At 37.6% G+C, this 6,243-nt stretch overlaps 1 pseudogene; it reads right to left on the minus strand.

The window, feature by feature from the left end:
* Positions 1–3,804: 3,804 nt before the first annotated feature.
* Positions 3,805–5,712, minus strand: LOC140523685 (heat shock cognate 71 kDa protein pseudogene; annotated as a pseudogene).
* Positions 5,713–6,243: the final 531 nt, after the last annotated feature.

The following is a 6,243-nucleotide window of genomic DNA, read 5'->3' on the forward strand; positions in this document are numbered from 1 at the left end:
TATTGGTCATACATGTGCAGCCATGCAAAACACTTCCATAACAGTGATGTTGTGAAAGACTAACTACATTTCCCTTTATCCTGTCCTTTCCTCCATTTATTCTATTCTTTCCCTTGACCTGTCCCCCCACAATACTGTTTGCTTCTGATTACCTCTTCCCCCAACATTCCATCCTGTTTATTATCATCCCTTTCCTTTCCCTTTCCCCCATACCTTACTATAGGGTAAGATAGATTTCCATACCCAATTGAATGTGGGTTATTCCTTCCTTAAGCCAAATCCAATGAGAATAAGGCTCACTTATTCCCCCTCATCTTGCCCCTCTTCCCCTTCTTTGTAAAAATGTTCTTGCCTCTTTTATGTAAGATGCTTTAGTACATTCTACCTCTCCCTTTTTCTCCTCTCACCACTGAATTTTATTTTTTAGGTATCTTCATTTCATATGCAGCTCAGCTTGTACCCTCTGTATACACACACACACACACACAAACATATATATATATATATATATATATATATATATATATATATATATATACAGACATATATATATCACATACACCCACATATACACACATATATACATATAAGTACATATACATACACCTACACATATATAATATACACTCACATATGCACATACACACACATATTTCCTCTAATTACCCTAATACTGAGAAAGGTCTCATGAGTTAAAATATCATCTTTCCCTGTAGGAATACAAACAGTTCAGCTATCCTCAGCATTCAATATTCAGCTATTCTCCTTCCTGTTTATCTTTTCATGTTTCTCTTGATTCTTGTATTTGAAAGTCAAATTTTCTATTCAGCTCTGGTCTTTTCAACAAGAATGCTTGGAAGTCCTCTACTTCATTGAAATTCATTTTTCCCCTAAAGTATTATACCCAGTTTTGCTGTGTAGGTGATTCTTGGTTTTAATGCTAGCTCTTTTGATCTCTGGAATATCATATTTGAAGCTCTCTTATCCTTTAGTGTAGAAGCTGCTAAATTATGTTATCCTGATTGTGATTCCACAATACTTGAATTGTTTCTTCCTGGATGCTTGTAGTGCTTTCTCCTTGACCTGGGAACTCTGAAATTTGGCTATAGTGTTCCTAGGAGTTTTCCTTTTGTGATCCATTTCTGGAGGTGATCAGTGGATTCTTTCCATTTCTATTTTACCTTCTAGTTCTAGAATATCAAGGGAATTTTCCTTGATAATTTCTTGAAAAATGACTTCATTTTTTTTATCCTATTTTTTGGGTAGAACAATAATTTTAAAATTATATCTCCTCAATCTATTTTGCAGGTCAGTTGTTTTTCCAATGAAATATTTCACATTGACTTCTATTTTTTCATTTTTTTGTTTTGTTTGATCATTTCTTGACTTCTTATAAAGTCATTAGCTTCCATTTACTCCATTCTGTTTTTGAAGGAATTATTTTCTTCAGTGACTTTTGGGACCTCCTCTTCCATTTGGCCAATTATGCTTTTTAATGCATTCTTCTCTTCACTGGTTTTTTGGACCTCTTTTTGTCAATTGGGTTAGTGTATTTTTAAAAGTGTTATTTTCTTCAGCATTTTTGGGGTCTCCTTTATCAAGTTGTTGATTTGGTTTTGTTTTTTTTTTTTATTTTTTTCATCACTCTCATTTCTCTTCCCAATTTTTCCTCTACTTTTCTTACTTGATTTTCAAAATCCTTTTTGAGGTCTTCCATGGCCTGAGACAATTTCAAATTTTTTCTTTGAGGCTTTGGATGTAGGAGCCATAACCTTGCTGTCCCCCGCCTATTGTATGCTTTGATCTTCCTCTGATTATATGCTTTGATCTTCCTCATTGTAAGAAAATACCTTTTCACCAAAAAAAGTAACCTTCTATAGTTTTGTTTTTCTCCCCTTTTGGTCCTTTCCCTAGCCAATTACTTGACCTCTGAGGTCCTTGTTAAGTGGAGGGTGCACTGCCTCAAGTTTCAGGGGTTTTGCGCAGTTGCTTTCAGAGATATCTCAGGGACCTGTAAATTCTCAGCTCCTCCAACGTGCTATCATCAAAGGTGAGGTGTTACTCTTCTCCTGGCCTGCACTCTCGTCTGTAAGCAACCACCAACGCTGTTTTCTGCCCTGAAACTGCAAGTAGAATTCCCTTACCACAGTTACCACAAGCTCTGCCAGGCCAGCTCTCTTACTTGTCCCAGGACCAGAGCTGAATAGAAAATTTGACTTTCAAATGCAAGACTCTAGAGAACCATAAAAAGGCAAATGGGAAAGAGAAATCTTTTTATTTTAGTGTTTATATGGAGAAAATTATCTCACACAAAAAAGGCAAGAAAAAGCTTTTACAGTGGAGTCAAAGAGGGGGACTTGAGTGGGTATAGGTGAACCTTACTTTCATCAGAATTGACACAAAGACAGGATAAAATACACATTTATTTGGTTATAAAAATCTGTCTTACACAGAAGAAAGTGGAAGGAGAATGGGAGAAGAGAAAGGAGGCATCATAGAAGGGAAGGCAGATTGGGGAGGTGGTAGTCAGAAGCAAAACATTTTTTTGAGTAGGGAAAGGGTGAAAAGAGAGGGAGAATAGAATAAATGGGTGGAACAGAATGGAGGAAAATACAGTTAGCAATAGCAACTGTGAAAAAAGTTTTGAAGTAAGTTTCTGTGATAAAAAGGCCTCCTTTCTCAAATATATAGGGAACTGTGTCAAATTTCATAAAAATAAAAGCAATTCCCCAAATGATAAAGAATCAAAATTTATGAACAGTTTTCAGATGAAGCAATCAAAGTTATCTATAGCCATATGGAAAAAAAAATGTTCTAACTCACTATTGATTGGAGAAATGGAAATTAAAATAATTCTGAGGTACTACCTCATAGTTATGAGGTTGATTAATAGAACAGAAAAGGAAAATGACAAATATCGGAGCAGATATGGGGGAAATGAGTCATTAAAGTACTGTTGGAGTTATGACCTGATTTAACTATTCTGTAGAGCAATTCGGAACTATGTGCATAGGGCTAAAAAACCATGCATACCCTTTGACCTAGCAGTAACACTACTAGGTCTGTATCACAAAAGAGATAAAAAAAAAAAACAGAAATGGAAAAGGACATATATATATATATATATATATATATATATATATATATATATATATATATATATATATATATATATATATATATATATACAAAAATATTTATAGCAGCTCTTTTCTGGGGGCAAAGAATTGAAAATTGAGAGGAGACACATCAATTAGGGAATGACTGAACAAATTGGGTTTGTGATTTTGATGGAATGTTATTGTACTATGAGAAATGATGACCAGGATACTCTCAGAAAAACCTTGAAAGACTTACAGAAACTGATGCAAAGTGACATGTACTGTGTATAAAATAGCAGCAGTATTGTAAAATAATTAACTGTGAATGACATGCCTATTCTCAGCAATACAATGGTCCAAGACAATTCTGGAGGACTTATGAGGAAAAATTGCTATCTATCTCTAGAGAAAGAACTGACAGTGTCTGGATACAGATTGAAGCATACTTTTTAAACTTTTTTTTTATGGCGCCAATTTTGAATAGTTTCTATTCTCCAGGACAAGAATTGCATTTCCACCTTGTTTCAGTGCTGATAAAGTGCAATGTTGTTCACTTCTCTCCCTCTGCCCGCATTCAAGTATTCAGAATGCTCAGATTTACACAGTAGCTTAAATGTTACTTTTAAACTGCTACTGCCTTGGCTACAAATTTTGAGTCCTTCAATTTTTGGAAAGCTGTGTGGAATGCTCTTTCTTCTGTTGTTTAGTCCACCTCTTCGGTGGTGGGTCCAGAAGAAGCACCCCCAGGTGGGGCTGCTCCATCACCTGGGAATCCACCAGGCATGCCTCCTGGCATGCCCCCTGCACTCTGGTACAGCTTGGTAATGATGGGCTTGCAGACCTTCTCCAACTCTTTCTGCTGATGCTCAAATTCTTTCTTCTCAGCAGTCTGGTTCTTATCTAGCCAGGGGATTATTTCATTACATTTGTCAAAGATCTTCTATTTGCCTTCATCACTAATTTTGCTTTGCAGTTTTTCATCCTCCACGGTAGCCTTCATTTGGAAAGCATAAGATTCAAGAGAATTCTTGGGAGATGCCTTGTCTCTGCTTCGCATCCTCAGCCTTGTGTTTCTCAGCCTCCTGGACCATGAGCTCAATGTCTTCCTTGCTCAGATGTCCTTTATCATTGGTGATGGTGATCTTGTTCTCCTTGCCTGTGCTCTTATCCACAGCAGAAACATTGAGCATGCCATTTGCATCAACGTCAAATGTTACTTCAATCTGAGGAACACCTCTGGGTGCTGGGGGATTCCTGTGAGTTCAAATTTGCTAAACAGGTTTTATCCTTTGCCATTGCTCTCTCACCTTCATAAACCTGAATAAGCATACCAAGCTGGTTGTCCAAATAGGTGGTAAAGTTCTGTGTCTGCTTGGTGGGGATGGTGGTATTATGTTTAATCCAAACAGTCATAACTCCACCAGCAGTTTCAATTCCAAAGGAAAGAGAAGTGACATCCAACAGCAACAAGTCCTGTACATTCTCAGATTTATCTCCAGATAAAATGGCAGCCTGACAGTTGCACCATAAGCAATAGCCTCATCAGGATTGATACTCTTGTTGAGCTCCTTGCTATTGAAGAAGTCTTGCAGAAACTTCTGGATTTTGGGAATTGGAGTGGAACCATCCACCAGGAGGATGTCATGAATTTGTGATTTATCTAGCTTGGCATCTCTTAAGGCCTTTTCCACAGGGTCCAGTGTGCCATGGAAGAGATCAGCATTCAGCTCTTTGAAATGGGCTCAAGTGATTGATGTATAGAAGTCAATACCTTCATAGAGGCAGTCAATCTCAGGACTGGCCTGGGTACTAGAAGGTTTGCATGTTCACAAGCAGTGTGAAGACAGTGAACATCCCTCTTGTTCTCACTGATGTCCTTCTTATGTTTTCTCTTGAACTTGGCAATGAAAAGGTTGCTCATTCAGTTGTCAAAGTCCTCCCCACCCAAGAGGGGGGCTTCAGCTGTGGACTTGACCTCAGAGATGCCATCTTCAATGGTAAGAATGGAGACATCAAAAGTACTACCTCCAAGGTCAAAGATCAACACATTTCTCTTGCCACAAACCTTTTTGTCCAAGCCATAAGCAATAGCAGAAGTTGACTCATTGATGATTTGGAGCACATTGAGACCAGAGATGGTGGCCTGATGTTGGGAATCGTTGAAATAGGCTGGTACTGCGACTACGGCATTTGTGACAGTTTTCCCAAGATAAGCTTCAGAAATTTCTTTCATCTTGGTCGAGATCATAGAAGATACTTTTTCTGGATAGAAACTTTTGGTCTCCCCTTTGTACTCTACTTGGACCTTAGGCCTGTCTGCATCATTCACCACTGTAAAAGGCTAGTGCTTCATGTCTGACTGTACAACTGCATCATCAAATCTGCAACCAATCAGATGTTTGGCATCAAAAACTGTGTTGGTGGGGTTCATTGCAACTTGATTCTTTGCAGTATCACTGATTAAATGTTCTGTGTTGGTGAAGGCGATGTAGCTGGGGGTGGTCCTGTTTCCTTGATCATTAGCAATGATCTCCACTTTCCCATGTTGGAAGACTCCCACACAGGAATAAGTGGTGCCAAGATCAATGCCAACTCCGGGTTCCTTTGACATGGTTGTTGGGGAGTTGGGGGTCATAGTTAACCACTATCAAGAAAGAAAGGCCACTGCTGTGCTGAGTAGACCTATTTTATTTTTCTTGAGGGTTTTTTGTCTATGTTTTCTTTCACAATATGATGGATATGACAATGTTTTGTGTGATTATACATATGTAACCTATATATCAAATTGCTTGCGTTCTCAAAAAGGGGGTTTGGGAGGGAGGAAGTGAGCAAATTTGGAACTCACAGTTTTAAAAACAAATATTAAAAATTGTTTTTACATGTAATTGAGAAAAATAACATACTAACCTGAGAACTTAAAAAATAAAAGAAAAAGAGAAAAAGAAAACCCCAGATGGGGTGATGAAGAATCAGATATGAATGAAAAGCAAGTCAATAAAAAATAAATTACTAAATATGGTTGCAATCTGAGTTAATCTGTGAATTTTACCAGAATGTCATCTAGGAGAGGACAAAAAACACCATACACCTCAAATAACAACTTAGCTGAAGGTTATATCAAAAGTTACATACAGTCAAAAGG

The sequence above is a fragment of the Notamacropus eugenii genome, chromosome 2, assembly GCF_028372415.1.
Source record: "Notamacropus eugenii isolate mMacEug1 chromosome 2, mMacEug1.pri_v2, whole genome shotgun sequence".
Lineage (NCBI taxonomy): Eukaryota > Metazoa > Chordata > Mammalia > Diprotodontia > Macropodidae > Notamacropus > Notamacropus eugenii.